Here is a 17,582-nt window from a genome sequence, read left to right on the forward strand (position 1 = left end):
CTGCTTTTCGGTCTGGTTACTACCGTTTATGTCAGAACCGGTGCCATCATGGCACCGGACACCGGTACCCATCCCTACTCGTGCATATTTGAATCTGTATGTCACGCCTTTTCTTTTTTCCTGATTGCATTGCTTTTTTTAAATTTATCATATCATTGGCACATTTATACCTGAATATTATATTTCCTAGAGATATGCGTTAGTTGGAGAATGTGCAGTCATATTATTGTGTTGTATGCAGAGGTGAAGGTAGACCGTCATGAACGTACTAATCTCTGCCAGACTATCTGCTAAAGCTTTTGAGAATACATAAGCACACTGCAACCTCCCCAGCTTCCTGCCCATCCCGTTTGGTTCCACCAGGTTTTAGAAAAATGATTCGCTTCAGCTCCTTCTGATGAAGTGACAGTAATCTGCTTTTGACTACAAGCAGGAGCAGACCTTCTGTTGATGCCTGCTACTTTCTCATACAGTTCAGTCTTGTGTAAGATGTAACACCCTTGAACAAGCAAAGTGCCTGAGAGAGAAAACTGTACTAGACAGAGTTTTTACACAAACACCAGTTTACTCTCATTTCCCTATGGCCCTGAACCCATCCCCTTTTATAGTTATAGAGTTAATGTGAACTCCTGCCTCATGGTGAGAAGTAATTAACAGTCTGTGACAGCCTACAAATGGGTGTGTCTGGTCCTGTCTCTCTGCCTGCATCCCCTATGGGGGTCTCCTGATGCTTGCTGTTGGGCTGTTCCTATGTTAAGTGTGATTACCAGCTGGCTTCTCCCAGATTGATGCACTGAGGTTCCCCTTAGGGTGTCTGCCTCCTTCTCGTCTTTGCAAAATAAGTCTGGCAGGAAAGGCTGTCCTGTGCCCTGGCAGTTTGACCCCTGTGAGGTTTTACACAGGGGTGGTAGTCTGTTTATGTTTGTGTGTGTTTGGGGAGGTTAAACCTGACGGATTCAAACAGGTTGCAGTTAGCTCATTTAAACCCTGCTCTTGTAGGCCATTCGATGGGGCACATTTGACTGTCTGCACAAAACATCTGAGAACTAGTTTTAAGAAACAATGTAGTTTGAGTCAGTTTGTGCTTTGTAAGGTAAAAACTTTTCTAACACTTCACCAGGAATGTGTCTACCATCTTGTCTGTCCATTTAAGAATGTTTTAACTTAACATACTTAATGTCTTGTTGCACTCAGCATTCATAACCACATTTAATTTCGCTACTGGTGCTTTGCTGAATGGACAGTCTAACTTGTGCTTCACTGACAAAGACTGATTGATTTGTTAATGTTCTGCATCGTCCCTCCATTTCTTACAAACTCCTCCAATTACATATACAATTGATAGAGTAAGCAACCAGCATGATGAGACCAGCTTTTATATAAATGTGCCAAAATCGAACTTTTTTGCATTTGGATCAAGCTTTAGCTTGAGAATAATGCTGCAGCATCTTTCTTCTGAAAACAACCTGGATTTGATGTTGAAAAGGCTGCACAATGCACACACAAAATCCAAACAGTATGCAGTTATTGTTGCATTTATTGCTAATTGAAACCGTGTTAGTGTATTCATACATTAGCAGAGCATTGTTGAACCTTTTTTTTAATTCTAAGGGTCACAGCTTTAACTAATTCATGCCAAACATGGGCTTATCCCAGGTTGTTGCTCCAGTGTGGTGTTGTAATGAGATGTGAGTGGGTTTGTGTGTGCATGTGTGTGCTAAAAAGCTGTTAATCCGCTGCTGCTTATTGTGCAGACACAGAAAGCTCAAGGCAAGATGGCTTGGCACCATTCAGATGACTCACCCCCCACCCCCATCACCACCACACCCCATCTGTGTCCCCACCACTACCACCACCACCACCCCATCCTTTTGTTCCTGCCCTCTCCACCACATGCACAACCTCACCCAAACTTTAGGGGACATCTGTTACAAGGGGAAAAGAGAAAAGGAGCGGAAAGGGAGGGAGGAGGAGAGCGCAAGGAGGTACTCTTAGCTAAGGGGTGGCGGGTGAGGGATGGAGGTTGCAGAGAAACACGTGTAATCAGGGTAGTGGGGGTTGTCATAGAGTAGAGAAAGGGGAGTGGGGTAGCTAAAGAGGAGTAGGCAGATAATTGATGGATGGAAGTAATTGTGTGTAATGCAAGCAACGAAACATGGGCCTCTGGGAAAAAGAGAGATTGAGAGGGAGAAAGAAAGGAAGCTAGTGAATTGCAGTTGGGGGGGGGGGTGTTAAAGAGAGGAAAGGGAATAATGAAGAGAGGCAGTGTGCAAAAATTAGGAGGCTAGGGAGAGAGATAGGGAGAGAATGAGAAAATGAATAGAGGGAGCATGCTTGAAGAGAGGGAAGCAGGAAAAGCAGAAAAAGGGAGGGGGCTGCTGTTCCGTTGCATCATGCAGTGTGAGCTGGGGTTAAGAAGGAGTAACTACCTGCCTGTCAGGCTGATTGTTCATCCCTATGCATCAGGGGATACACGTCCTGGTTTATGAGAAATGGTGCAGATTCACTATGTGGGCCACTTAACCACAGAAAATGGCTGCATGTGCATCACTGGGAATACAAGCAGCGCTGGCAGTTTGGGCATTCTTCAGTGGTGATGATTGCTATAGATGCAGATGATGCTATCGCTTCCCTTAGTACAAGGAGGCCGTTATTAGATATTCTCATTTTACGCACTCTGTTTGCAGTCTGGCTCACTGGAATCATTTGTTTTGTATTAATAATCCCCCTACCACAACAAACCCCTTCCATCCAAAAGCCCGATCATCAGGCTTCCTCAATAATTACAACTTCTGCAGCCCGGGCGCCTTTTCAAACGGCACACTGCCTCATATTTCAGTGAAATGGAAACAAAGCCTATGTGCTCCAGTCTTGATACACAAATTACAGCGTACCAGTGGCATGTCAAAGAGAAAGAAGACAGCGAAGGCACCAGAAGCAAAATGCATTGAGTTTCCTCTCACTTTCTCACAGTGTAACACAAGCTTGTCTCCCAGACGGGGAAGAAAAGTTTGTCAAGCGCATCACGGTGGAGAGAGTAAAACCTTCCCCAGCCCCTGGGAAGATAGAAGGTGACATTTGTATGTAAATGGAGACAGACACTCTCCACTGTATTCCAGCTGACAGGAAACAGAGTGGGCAACCTGGTGTTTTCTTTTCTTTTTTGAAAAGTTGAAGATTTTGTTGTTTCTCTGACATTTGTTTTCTGCTTCAAAGATGAATAAAAAAAATGCTTTACACAGCGTGGTTGTGTTTATAAGGAAATGCTCTTGTGCAGCTGTCTCACAGATACACATGTGTACACACACACGAACACACAGGCAAAGACTCAGTTTTCAACTGTTCCTTTAATCTACATACAGGTAGGTTTCTTTGTGTTTTTATGGTCTAAGGTCCAAGCATTGGCAGATTAATAGAAGTTGTTGCATGGTTTTTATCACAGGCTGCTTTCTTTGGTTGATGCAGGTTTTATAGATTCAGAGATCAAAATAAATTAGGGCTGGAAAAGAATGAAGAATAAACCAAGCAATCCCAATTGGGCTGTAGCACCTGCAGTGGCTGGCCTCCTAATTAACTCTCGAGTCTCGGTGTCGGAGAAGATAATCCTGATTAAAAAGTGATTGAGATTGGAGGAAGAATGACAGCAGCCCAATCAGAGTTACCAGTCATGGCTGGGGAGATTAGCACCAGGGTGGTGGTGGGGAGGGGGGTTACCCCCTTGCTGCTGTCGCCCTTTTGTTTGTGGATCAAATCCAGGGCAGAATAACAGATTTATTTTTTTTACTTCTGATTTTTGTACCACAGGGAAGATTGTCTAAGACACCAAACTGTCTTATAATTTTTGTGCTTTTCTTCGTTGTAGTTTTGACAATACAGAGCAATACAGAGTAGCTAGTTACTTATATGAAAACTTATTTTCTATCGCTAAATTAAACGGAAAAAAAAAGCTTTAATGATTGCAATTTAAGTAGTGTTTATTGCAGACTTTGCTCTGTCATTTGCTTAGGCTATATAGCTATATAAATGAGACAGCTAATTTGGCATCTTAGGCATGTTTTCTGGAGCAGAATTTAATTGAGGTGAAGGTGTTTCTCTGGGATTTCCTAGTTGGTATAAACACATCTGACACCTGTGGTCTAAAATCAGTGATCAGAAAATTGATTTTGAGACAGAAATTCAAATAAAGCACTTCAGTTACTCTGGAATAGACTGAAGTATTTTTCCTCTTGAGTGTCTCTCAATATCGTTGCATGTGTAGTCTAAGAAGGCTGTTTAAATCTATCTAGTTTAAGGTGTAAAATTTAAACACCTGTTAGGTTATCTGGTGAAAGACGGAATCAGAGTAGGAGGAATGTTTATGGATTTTCTTTTTAGGGGGAAACAAATAAAGCTGTTATCAGAGTCTATTTGTCGTCGATGTGAGAAGATAGTGAGGGGGAAGCAGAGCCAGCACTGCTCAGATTCAGCTTGCAGCCTGATGCCACCAAGTGGGAACTGGAAGAGAAATACACTTCAGAGACAGGGAGACATCATATATTCCTACATGACGATATCAGGACCATTGTCATCCAACTGAAATCTCACCATACAGCAGTGAAATGATCAAGTTTTCTCAGGAAAATCTGAAGTGAGATTTACAAAACCATATTTCATGTTGTATCTGAGTGATGTCCCTCATCTGCAGCAATGATGCTTCTTGTCCACTCCTCTCATTCTGTCTTTCAGCCAAAGGGATAGATGGGAGTTATTTGGTGATAAATCCAGTCCCTGTCCCCACCCCTTAGGGCAGCCCCTGTGACATTTGTCATTATACCCTAATCTGTAGTCTCAACAGGGTGCAGGATAGGCCTGAAAGCATGAAAGGGAAGACAGAAGTGGGTTTGGCATGGAAATAGGGGTTGCTGTTCGCAGTCCCATCATAGTTGCCCTTGGGTTAGTGTAGTGGAAAACCAGGGAGAGACTGAAACAATAAAAGCAAATGACAGTGAGTTTGGTGTGTGTGAAGTGAAAGAGAGACAGGCAGCGAGACTGCGGGCTGAAGGGAAATGGAGACAGCAGTTTAGAAACAGGAGGTAGATGGAGAGCAGTGGGTCTCCCATTTTCATGGAAATAAAGGAGCACTAATGAATTTGAACGAGTGCCCTCCAGGGATATACCATAAGGGCAAAAATAGGAAGAAGCAGATTGGGGTTTAGGAGCTTTTTAAACTACAGCCAAACTGTCTTTTAGCACACAGGGGTGCACCCAATTCTGCAATCACTAAGATGGCCGCCACCCCACTTGCCAACTGCCGTGGGATAGGCTCGTGCCAGGACCCAGAGAGGATTTGGTGCCAAAGGAGATGTGCCTAACTGGGCAGACTACATTACCTCCCTCGGCCAACACCTATCTAGCTCAGTTTTATTTACCTCGTTTGTGCAGCATTGTGCGTGTTTGTTTTGACACATTGCTGTGTAACAGTATGTGGTACAGTGGGCCAATTTTGTAGTATAATATAGTAGTAGCTGCAAATGTTGATTAAGGGATAGCTTTCCCTTTGTAGTAGCCCAGAGAGTGTTAAGTTTAAATTGCATTCAGTGACAGGTCCATGAGCATTTGGACAGTGACACAGTTTTTGTGTCACTGTCCTGTAAACCACCATAGTGGATTCAAAATCAAGATGTAAATGATCTGATTTCAGCTTTAATTCAAAGGGGTACAGTATTCCATTAAGTTTTCAGCAAATATGATCCTTTTTATACATCTACAATCAAAAGGCAGTGTTATGAATGTAAATATAGACAGGTTTAAAATGGGTTACAAACAACTCAAGATCAGGAAGTTCTTGGTTTATTTTTTGTAAGAAAGCAAATGCACCTGTCTAACTGAGATGTAATCAAGATTAATTTGTATCAGAATGATGGAAAAAGAAAGGTATTTAGAAGGAAACACCTTATGGTCCAAAGCATACCACATCATCTGTCAAACAGGATGGAGGCAATGATATGGCCTGTTATGAGCATTTTTGGCTGCCACTGGAACCGGGTCACTAGTGTTTATTGATGCTGTGGCTGCTGATAGAAGTAGCAGGATGAATTCTGTTGTGTACAAGACTATACTCTGTGCTCAGATTCTGACAAATGCCACAAAACTGCTTCACAATGCAAATGGATAATGACCCAAAGCATTCTGCAAAGCAACCCAAGAGTTTCTCAAACCTTTATCAAAAATAGTATATTCTTCAGTTGCCAAATCAGTTACCTGACTACTCCAACCCAACAGAGCATACTTTTACTGAAGACAAGTTACTGAAGTTAGTGAAGACAAAGTGAAGGCAGAGAGACCCACAAATATCAGGAACTGAATGTGGCTGCAGGACCGGCCTGGTAGAGCATTTCAAGGGAGGAAATAAAGCATTTGGTGATGTCATGCAAATGCAAATGATTTTCATCCAAGTATAAAAACAGTCCTCATATTTAGTCTTTAAAAATGCGGAACCGTGTATTAATACATTCCTAAACTGCTGGTGCAATGAGTTTGCTACCCACTTGAGTTAAAGCTGAACATCCGCATTTAAATGACGCATTGACTTAAATTTCACTGTAGTACTTTCTGATACTTTTGGACCATAATATATGAGCAGTTTACACCAAACCCCACATTTAATCATCAGTTTTTCATCTGAACAATGTTAGAAGTCTTGGTTATCCATGGAGCCGACATTTAACAAAGGTTTTAGTACTCAAAGGATTCTGAGATTGCCTGGAGTCTGCACTTACATACCTTATCTATCATTTTTACAACGTGTTGTTTTACCACACGAAGAGACCAACTGCTGCCTGTGGCATCTACCCCCATGTAGAGGTAATGGTCTTGCCCCCAGGCCGTGAGGCTAGCCAGTTAATAATGAAGTGGGCCCCTCTATTGTAAATCACAGAGGGAACTTGTTTGGCTGGTGCCTTTGGGAGCATTGCTTATGAGTAGCATTATGTTATGAATGGCAGTCTCCGCTCAGTGCAGGCAGACGATCAGGGAAAGAAGGAAAGCAGCTTTGAACGTGATGGATGGTGGGATCGTAATATTTAAGGGTTCCCTATTATGGTCATTTTAGCTGAATTTTGATTTTTCTGCATTTCTTTAGTATTCACAGTTCAATCCTCGTTTATCTTAAACTGGCTCCCTCACTTTATCCTGTATGAAATTGTTTTAGCTTCTTTTAAGCCTTTCTCCCAAAAGGGCGCATTTTTTCTTTTCTGAATATCTGCAGAGCCCAGTGTTTCTTAGCACCGCCTTTCCTCTTGCTATGTTTTCCCCAGAAAACAAAGTTTAAACCTTTTAAGAAAGGTTAACCTTCTAAGTAAGCAATGAAGATTAAATGCAACTGTATACAATGCAAAAGTGGACAGCACAAATGTACAGAGAAGCTAAAATTACAGCAGGACATCTCTGACTGATAAATATTAGACTGGCACACTGTGGAACATGACAGTCTTAGTATGCATTATTGTCATTTATTATAAATGAGTATTATTATTGTTATTATACTCAAGTATTATTATACCTTTAAAGTACTTTTAAAGATGGGCTGTTTCCTTGGAATAAACTGTGGAGGTGCCTTGAAGACACAACCACTGGAAAACCGTGCTGCACTGAGGGCAGCGTGTTTGAAACAGAGCTCTTGAAAGCACATAACAATTACTTTCACACAGCAGAAAAAATCAAAAAAGCAGAATAGGTCCCCATCAAAAGAGAAACTGAAGAACTGAGACTTGAAATGTTCTGTCATATCTGTGTGCAGTCTGAATCGGTCTCTGTTTTATCCCTGTGGGATACTGGTATTTTCATTCAATATAAGGCTTGGGTGAAAAACATTTAGCGCTTTGAGCCAGCAGATACATGTGTGATGCAGAGCTACTCAATTTACTCTATGCTCATTTTGCATTGGACCCATGAGATATAGACACCCTGTATCTCAGTGTTGATGGATTTGAAAACCTTGGTTATAAACCTCAGAATCACTCTAAATTACATGAGATTGCAATGAATAATTACAATTTTAAGCTTTACTTTATCATCGGTCCATATGCACGCTTCTCCTCTTAATCACACAAGTGTGCATAATATCTCTTTCTCTGTCTCTCTCTTTGCTCTTTTTTGTTCTCCTGCTTATTTCCCAGCAAGGCAAATAAATAATTTTAGGTGTCATTGATTGCTTCCCAGTGCTGAGTAATCAAAGCAGGGCAGTATTTGACCCACACTGAACCCAATGCTAAGCAGAGAGATGTGAATGGTTAGCTGATGCTGGTTTTGTTGTAAACAAGAGTATACTGGTGGTGGCCGATGGCTGCCTTCTCTAGTCCTACCAGATGTTTCCTCCTCTTAAAACATAGTTCTTCCTTCCCACTCTTTGTAACTTTAAAAAAACCGACAAAATCAAGAGTCACATCTTCATAGCACTAACAAAATAAATACATTCGCATGGCCTTGGGGCTAATATGTAAATTAATTGTGTACAAAGTAAAGACATGCAAACTTTCGAGAAAGGTGGGAAAGTGATTTTTCCCCTCTATGCAGTAAGCAGTGAAAGTGTGATATTTTTGTTAAATTGCCCCTTGCATGCTGACAGCCAAGCTTACGCCTATCAGGCAGGCTGGAGTTGAACATAGTAAGTTTAGAGAAAGGAGCCAAGAGGAACCTTGAGGAACCTGGGCCGGTTATTTTTCTTCATTTCAAGCGTGTCCTACACTTCAAAGTGGGAATTTCACACAAAATGTTCTGGTTTTTACCCCCTCCTCTGCTTTGTGTCGAATTTACGGCACATAAAATGGGTCTGGGGAGACTTTGTCAGAAGGTATCAGTAACCTAAGATGACTCTGCATGTATGTGTGTGAGTGTGTTTTTGGGCAGCTTGTAGGGCCCTATGTAGACGTGCACGTCTGTGTGTTGCGCATATCCATAGAGGCCTGCAGTTGCCTGAAGTGGTGGTCTGACTTTTGTTAATGAGATGGAATCCAGAGAGTGCCAACTATGTGTGGAGTCATGGCTAGATAGGTCTGACCCCTGTGGTTTTACGGTTAAAAAGAGGGATTGGTGAGTAAGCCTTTTCACTTGTTGAAGTCGGCAGCTGTGCTGAAAAAAGCAGAAATTAAAATTCTCAGTCTTTCAAATGAAATATGCAACAACTGTAACACAATTCCAGTGTACTAATGACTTTGATGTCAATGAGATAAAAGGTACCCATGGAGTGAAATGGCTGGCATACCACTGCAAATGAGCTTTTGCTTGTGTGCATATCGCTTTTGTGCGGAGAGGATTCAGTGGCTATTAGCCCGTTCAAGCACCTTTAATTTTTTTATACCAGGTTTGTAATTGAAACCTCTACTTGATGGCTTTCACTTTTAATAGCTGAAGCCAGCGCTCGCATGCAAACAGATAAGGCTGTCCTATCCAAAATAGAGTTATGTACGTGAGCGCTCACACATATTGTTACTGCTCAACCGTACCTGTGTGTCTGTATTAGTGTGCGATCCTAACATAATTTAACAACAACCATCTGTGCACATGAAGGTTGTGCTCGCATTTCACATCTGCAAACCTCAGTAGGTATGTGGAGAATATTGTAGCATTTAACTGTAACCAGTTTTGGGTTAAGGAATGTGTCTGCCTCCTGCTTGGCCTATCATATGATTCCCTCAGAGCTTATCACCTCGCTCCATTTTCACCCCTAAGTGAGTGCAAACAGGGTTACTCGGTGGTGGTCAGTCATTCCTTCGTCCTCATCATCATGTGACTTTGGCTCCTGCCCTTATGACTTCAATTTATCTCCTGGCCCAACAACAGTGTAATCGAGTCTTGAAGAACAAACAGGAGGACACCTTGCCGTCTAAAAGTCACACAAGACATGTTGCAATTTAAAATATTCTTTTGCTATGTTTTTATGCTGCAAATTCGATTTGATGTGCTTAAGATGTTTGCAAGAGTTCAAATCCTTGCCCACCAGCATCCAAAGCATTCCAAAGAACTCCCTCCTCCATGAAGCCAATTTGCACTTCAGCTTTGAATAGCAGCCAAATGTGCAAGCTATTTTTACCCAGAGTCCATGGTCTCACTTGATCTGAGTCGGTGCAGGTCGTTAGCTGAGGCGATTGCATGCACTTGACCTGTTGGCCCCGGGTAGCATAGGCACACAGCACTGGGCGCTGAGAAAAGAGGGCGGAAGAAAGAAGAATGTTGAGCTGTGTGTATGTGTGTTTTATAAGCAGGATCTTATTTTATTAGGAAGGAAGAAGAGAGACGGAGGCAAAGAGTAGGAGGTAGATTTGAAGGAGGAGGAAGGTAGATACAGTGATTTCTTTGAGACCAAAGCTTCCAGCCCTATCAAGGAGAATACTGGAGAGGGAAGAAAGGATTGCATGAAAACAAGAGGGCAGGAAGTGAGGAAGACAGATTGTGAACGCAAATTTTAAAAATCCAGAAAGGGAAAAGGAGAAACCAACAAGCAAGTGTCAGTACGCTTACAGTTTAGCATGTCAGTGCATTGTAGGGTATGGAACAGAAGGCACTGGAAGGACATGGCTGACTACTCTATAACAGAAATGCTCTCCTTTCTTTATCCCTACTTTCTTGCTTCTTTCCCCTCCCCCATTATTAAGAAGAAAAAAGAAGAAGGGAAATGTGTTTTAGCTGTAATCTTCAGCTTTGATGCATTCGGTTACAAAACTTTCCCCCTTATTTCAGGTCATCCATTTCTAACTCGGCACCTCCTTCCTCGCTTACTCTGCCTCAACTGGAGTTGGTGTCTTTGGATGACCTCTGCGGTGGAGGAAAATGGGCTAAAAGCTGCAGATCGAAATAGTATCAGCTGATAAAGGCAGCAGGTGATTTGGAGTGCTATATGCACTTGAGGCAAGATTTGATTTCTCGCTTGCACTGAATTCAAAGGTTTCCTACTGACTATTACGGTCCTTTTTAATTCTATTTGAACTCTTCTCATGAGTAAACATGGCACCATGGTGCAGTACCATTTGGCTTGTCAGGACACAGCTCCCCCCCACCCCCCACCCCCCCATCACTTTCTGGGCTGATGTCATGCTTGTTGTAGTGCTGTTGACACAAGGTGAATTATGTTCCCCTCTGCTTTCATCTAGCAGCATCCGACTTATCACCTGGCACTCCACAAGAAATCAGATGACACCTCTTGATGTTAACTTTGGTTGCAGCATTCCTCCCAGCAAATATCAACCCAGCATTCAGTCAGCATAAAGTACCGCCACCAAGCTTCCCTTCCGCCCTGTCTCCCCTCTCAAACTAGTGACTGTGATGGTTACCAGCTCAGTTAAGCATGCTACGAAATTTAGTTTGCAGATCCTCAGTGCTCACCTTTCCTTCAGCATTGGCCCTCTATTATGGTACACTGGCAGTTGTCACCTGATGCTATCATCTTGTCCTTCACACGCCGACTCAAATTTCACAGCACACCGCAGTTTTGACAAACGGGGACTTTACACTGTCAAACAAGTCAGCCCCTCGGAGAAGACTGTTGATTGGATTAGCATCAAGACATTGCCATGGCATTTTTAGGAAGTAGATGGAACAGCTGTTGACAATTTAAGTTGTGCTTGGGACTGAAATGTTTTTTTTTTGCAGCGTGGTAGCATCTTCTGACAGAAACCTTGCTATATTCATTTCCTTACTCCTTTCGAGTTGTTACACCTCAGGTGTGTTGTGGTTCCCTGCAGCACTGCATTTAAGGAGAACTATCTCCTTTGCCACTAAACACCTTCGTGCATCCATGATTACCCGAAGTACTCCACCGATTGACACTATAAATGCTATCACATGATATTTAGATGTGAATAATTGCAGTCAAAGTTATGTCGTGTAGGAACTCACCTTTGTTCAAAGCTGAGGGTGACTGAACCTGTGCACGATCCAGTCCCACAGTTGTTTCGGAGCTACATTTAGTCTGACAGCTGTGTGCTATACTTAGCCCCAGTGGACTATTCCAACACGGTGAAAGGGTTTGGGCTATATTTCTTTATTTTCTTGTTTTTCTGGGAGGATTTTCAGGAAGGATGCAAACTGTTTTCAAACAGGCTGCTTTCACGTTTACACAGTTCCAAACTTTTTCTCATGGGACAGAAAAGCTACATGAGAATATGGTAAACAAAAATACTGTGTCAAAAAAGACAAAAACTGTAAATTAACAGCTTACAGCGCACCAGTGGTTGGCTGTGGAAAGTAAAGCAGGTCACCTACTAATCAGAAAGTTGGTGGTTCGACCCCCATCTGCTCCAGTCTGCATGAAAAAAGTGCAGGTATGAATGGGTGAATGACGCAAGTTGTATAAAAGCGCTCAGAGTAAAAGAAGTGCTATATAAGAACCTGTCTGTTTACCAGTGTTATACAGGTATACAGATGGAGTTGATTCTCTTGCTCAGAAGCATGTGAGCTGCAGGGGTGGTAGAACAGTTTGTCATGAGTATTGGGTTTGTGCCAGAAACCTGACTAGAAAGGGCTTTTTCTGAGACATAATCCACTTAATATCAAGACTGACATGTCTATGCAGTTAGACTTGGCGTGCATACTGGTACATTAACTTTGGAAAAAAAATCATGTGACAACTGGGAAACAACCACCAACACAGTACTCACAAGTTTCCTAGTGAAAAAGGCCATGTGGATCAAAGGACCTATTGCTACAGAGACCTAAATGTATATTTTCAGGCCAATAACAGCTTAAAGGGTAAAAAAAAGAAAAACAAACAAACTATAATATAAAGATGCCTTCGCCCTTAGTGCCATCTTGCTTCCTGACAAAATGCCAAAAATGTAAAGATAGGATAGAAAACAAACATGTTTGTTTGGGGTTATTATACCCTGGAGTCATAATGTTTTAATTTGGCTCAGCCCCCATAACCCCCCTCCTCCCAGTTGTGAAATTTCTGTGGCCTGCCGCCGCGTAAACAAAACACATTTAGCATAATTGCACCTTTGGTGTAGGCCTCTCTTCAAGGCAAGGTATTGATTTTCTCTCTGTCCCTCTGTCTCTTTCCCGCTCCGCTCGTTGTTTTTGTTCTCCTCAGCTTTATTTTCCCTTTTGCATTCCTCAGCCAGAGCGCTCGATCCTTCGGCTTCTCTACACCCTCCCTGTCTCTCCTGCCCTGGATGGCGCTCAAGTGGAAAAATAGTAACAAGAATGCAATTCGATTACCGTTGCCAAAATAATGCTCACCTTATTGACCCTGAAAGCCTGTTGCCTACTGGCCCATCTTAGTTCTGCGTTAAAGTTGCAATCAAGTGCTGTGCTCAAAAAAAAAAAGAAAAAAGAAGCACTTGCAGCTGTGATTTGCAGCGTCGATTTGTTAAAGGGCACAACAGCAGCTTTGCAGCATGTGGGAAGAATCTTGCAGACGCCGTCCTCTGTGAAATTGGAGATGAGTGCAATGGAGGTGTTTGGAGTCCTGCAGAGCGTGACGCACGTATATGCAAACTTTTGAACAGACAGTAGGTCTGTTAGGACAGTAGTGTGATGATTTATCTACAATGAAACATAATTAAATCGAACATTTCCCCCCCTCTGGACAATCTGCCGTGTTGCTTCTTTGCCAGCAGGATTTGCAGTGCTTCCTCGCTCTTCTCTCAGTGCACTGGTTTCTGTCTCAGCGTCTTATCATTCCTAAATGATCTGGTAACTTCCTCCACTCTTTAATTTACAAGCCACGGCAGGGCCCAGAACATCATGGACATTTTTACACTGATCGAAGAGCAGAGGCTCGGTCTCCGTTTCCATTCGTGTCTCATCTCAAAATCTTTTTCCAGCTTGAGTTTGAAAGCTTTCGAACGCGTTCTCTCCCTCTTCTTCATAAGAAATGTACACATCAGTACCGTTTCCAACCTGGGTAACATGGTCTTTACACATTTCTATAGTTCAGAAACATTTCCTGAACTTACTTTTAAAAAGATTTTTTAGAAACTATTAAGAAGTAGAGAGGAGTAATACATTTTTGTGTGTTTGAGTGATCACAGGATGTCAGCTTATTGTGGAAGTTAATGCAAAAGTCTCTTTTTTTGCTTTTGCATATGAAAACCCCAGTTGATGCAATACATTTTGCCAAACGGATAACTTCTCAAATGTGAAGCAGTCTGATTATCTCCCATGCAGCTTCAACTTCAAATGAAAAACCACTGTTACAACTAGTCTGAGGACCACAAGGCAGTTCCTGCTTTTCTATTTTGATTCTCAATGTTTGAAATCGTCCAATACGCCTTCCGGGGCTGAAGGGAAAGGTTACCTGTAGTGAGTAGTGTATGTCCTCCGTACTTATTTCCGTAGTGCACCTCATTCCCTTACCTCTTGGATGTTAAGTGGAGGTTGAGTGGTACCAGTGGAGGTTGAATATTGGTTGTAGTCTTTCTGTGTAAATTGTCAGCTTCTCATGAATTTTTTATTCACACAGAGCAAGATTGGGGCAAAGAGAGGGGATGTTAGTGCATTTAAAATGGCTGTGTTATAGTGCCTGTGCTTGTGGTCTTTTTTGTTATGGTGTCTCTGCTTCAATTTTCATCTTTGTCTCTCTGTTCCACTAAGAATTTTATACCTAATCCAATCTGCCGTATTTCATAAACAAGCCAGAAGAAATGTATGTCAAAATATATGTAAACTTAGCCTTGGTCTGCTTTTGCCTTCAGCTGTCAGCTTCCTCTAATCTCAGCCTGACACTGAGAAGTGGGAAAAGACATTTACCCATGGGCCTGTAATATCAATATAGTGCTTTCACATTTAGAACAAAAAAATAAAAAAAACATGAACATGTCCATAACATTTATGAATTGCTGAGTTATTTGATTTAAATATGATATCAAATATATAAAGTTAACCAAAAATCCACTATGTACTGAGCAATTCTTGTTGTTGTTTTTTCTCTTTCATTCACCTTGCTTGTGGTCAGATGTCTGTTTAAGACTTACTTCGCACAATAACATCTAACTGCAATAGCAGAGATATACTCACACGCACACTGCTAGATTATGAAACAGGTTCCCTGACCGGAAATGTTTTGTGGGGGATGTTTTTGTCAGTGACTAAGATTGTAGCCATTGTTTGAGTTTAAGAAGGTTTCGAGACACTCAGTAGTGGCCATGCAGCTGAACAGATTTTCATGGGTGCTGGGGTTGTTGGAGTGGTGGACCAATATCGAAATGAAAATGGGCAACAGAAGAGTAAGCGTCAACTGTGGCCACAGAAAAGGTTCTGTTAAAGTTGTAGGAATGCAGAAAATTTCAAACAGATTCCTTAATCCCAGCCTAGGTTTCTGGTAGGTACAAGAGTGCTGAACTGCATCAAAGGTTGTGCTTACAAAAGCATTCAAACTGAGGAGTCATCTCTATAAGATGTAAACCTTGTAACCTTGTGAACGTTTAACAAGGGCAGTCTCTGTGCTTTAGTGAGCTCCAAAATCTGACTAGGAAATATTACCAATATTTTACTATTCATTTGATAATTGAGTTAAAATGGCTGAACTCCATAACCTTAGATAAGAATGATAGCTTAGAAACTAGACTACAATTGTTAACTAATTGGGGATCCAAAAGCTCTTTTTGTATTGGGGCTGATTGCATTTATAAAGCAAGTGAGAATAATATCAGAATTTCAAGATCTGTTAAAGCTTAAAAGAATAAAATAAGACATTATTGGGGGGAAAAAGCTGGGTTGGGATGATAGCTGCATTACAAGTGAACGACTTCATTACAGAAATGATTCGAAATCGAAGAATGGTTAAGCGTTTGAAACTGTGAGGAGAGGATGTGGGTTTGTTGCCGTTTCCGATTGAAGGTGTGGAAGTTTCCTAATTAAAGTTGCCTCAAATCTCTCAGGACAGTCATTTTCAGGTGTGCTTGGAAATTGTATTCTTGCATAACTATTGCAGGTTACAATATGGCTGCACTGCTACATTCCCTTATAAACAAAATTTTTAGCAGGGTTGCTATATTTCTAATTAGAGCTGGCAAGATGTTAACACAGGTTTAATGTGAATAGTGGCATGCAGGACAACCAACACTTAACAACCTTGTTGCATTGTGTAGCCTCTAGAGGGCGGACCACAAGTCATTCAGGTGCCTATAAGTAGAGATGCACACGCAGACTCTTGTTATTTCCCCTTCCTTTATCCCAATATTTGCATCTTACATCTTAAATGCCAGGACAACTGCGATGTGATGTTGCCAAGTCTGTTAACATATATAAAACCTAATTCCCGCACAAACATACATGGATACACACAGTGTGTCCACATTCGTTTGAGTCCTTCTGAATACTCAAATGCCCATTTCCCTGCTGTACCTTTCTTTAAATAACTGAATTTGCACAGGTCAGCTGGACTTTGTTTGTATATGTGTGAAAGGGAGACAGGCCCCTCAAGTCTGGTGGTGGAATGCAGAGTGGGGGTGGGTGGGTGAACAGCTTTTTAGTCTGACAGAGAAGGTTAGTGAGTGAGAGTGGTTCTCTGCATTCACGGACACACATGCACCTTTTACACCTCACTATAGCTCACATTATGAATAAGCTCACACACAGATGTTCACTGTTTATTCAGCCCTCATCAGCTTTGATTCAGCACTCCCTCTGAGCAGCTGCATGAAGTGTGTGTGTGTGTGTGTGTGTGTGTGTTCCTCGCAGCCAGGAATTTTCTATTTTTAGCAAATTCCTGGCCTTAGGTGGTGAAGAAATTAAGACTATATTAACTGGCATAATATAGGTGAAAGAAACATTTTTTCTAGTGTTTTTTCTGTAAATCTTGCACCTTTCTGTCCCTCCTCTATGTGACCTGAGCTGATATACTGTATGTTCTGTAAAGTGATAGCAGAGGAGGTTCCCAAAATAAGGCCTAAGCGCTTCAACTCACCTGCTTTAGATAAAACAGGCACCAGAGAAAAATTTCACGTCAGCATTCTCCTACACCACACGGTCAGTGAAAATATCTGCCGCTGACTTTAACTGCAACTGTCCTATTCATTGTTCAGACCAGCTGTCTGTGAGATGAAAGAATTCACTCTCTATATAGATCACACCCAACGGTGGCTAAGGAAGACTTAAAAATGCAACGGAAACACCTCACTTATTTGGAAAGCAAAAGATAGAATATGATATGTTAGCTCACTACGAATTGACATGCTGCTTGTGTTTTAGTATTTCCATATATGTCCAGTTATTTAGTTAGATGTCCAGAGCTCAGCAGCATTAAACTAATAAAGAAATATGGGTTTGCAGTGTTTGGAATTTCAATGAACCTCAGATGCTTACTGATCGGAAAAGGGGGGGTAGGTAAAATTGATTTCTAGCTGAGCAAAAACAGATGCAAGTGAGCCAGTCAGCACACACACACACACACACACACACAGATGTCAGGAAGAATAAGCCAGCACATGTGCACAATCACAGACACTCACACTCACCCAGACTACTCATGCACCCCTGTATTCAGGAGGAAGGTTAATTGAAGGTTATAACTGAGGAGCTGAAGACGAGAGGCTTTCAGCGGTAATGTGTGTGTGTGTGTGTGTGTGTGTGTGTGTGTGTGTGTGTGTGTGTGTGTGTGTGTGTGT

General features: G+C 41.8%; 1 protein-coding gene across 15 annotated transcripts in view; it reads left to right on the plus strand.

Annotated features, from left to right (window-relative positions):
• ptprsa (protein tyrosine phosphatase receptor type Sa) overlaps positions 1–17,582 on the plus strand; it is a 223,126-nt gene that overhangs the window by 64,196 nt on the left and 141,348 nt on the right. The window lies entirely within an intron of this gene.

The sequence above is a fragment of the Pundamilia nyererei genome, unplaced genomic scaffold (assembly GCF_000239375.1).
Source record: "Pundamilia nyererei isolate P.nyererei 1_Seehausen unplaced genomic scaffold, PunNye1.0 scaffold00036, whole genome shotgun sequence".
Taxonomy (NCBI): Eukaryota; Metazoa; Chordata; class Actinopteri; order Cichliformes; family Cichlidae; genus Pundamilia; species Pundamilia nyererei.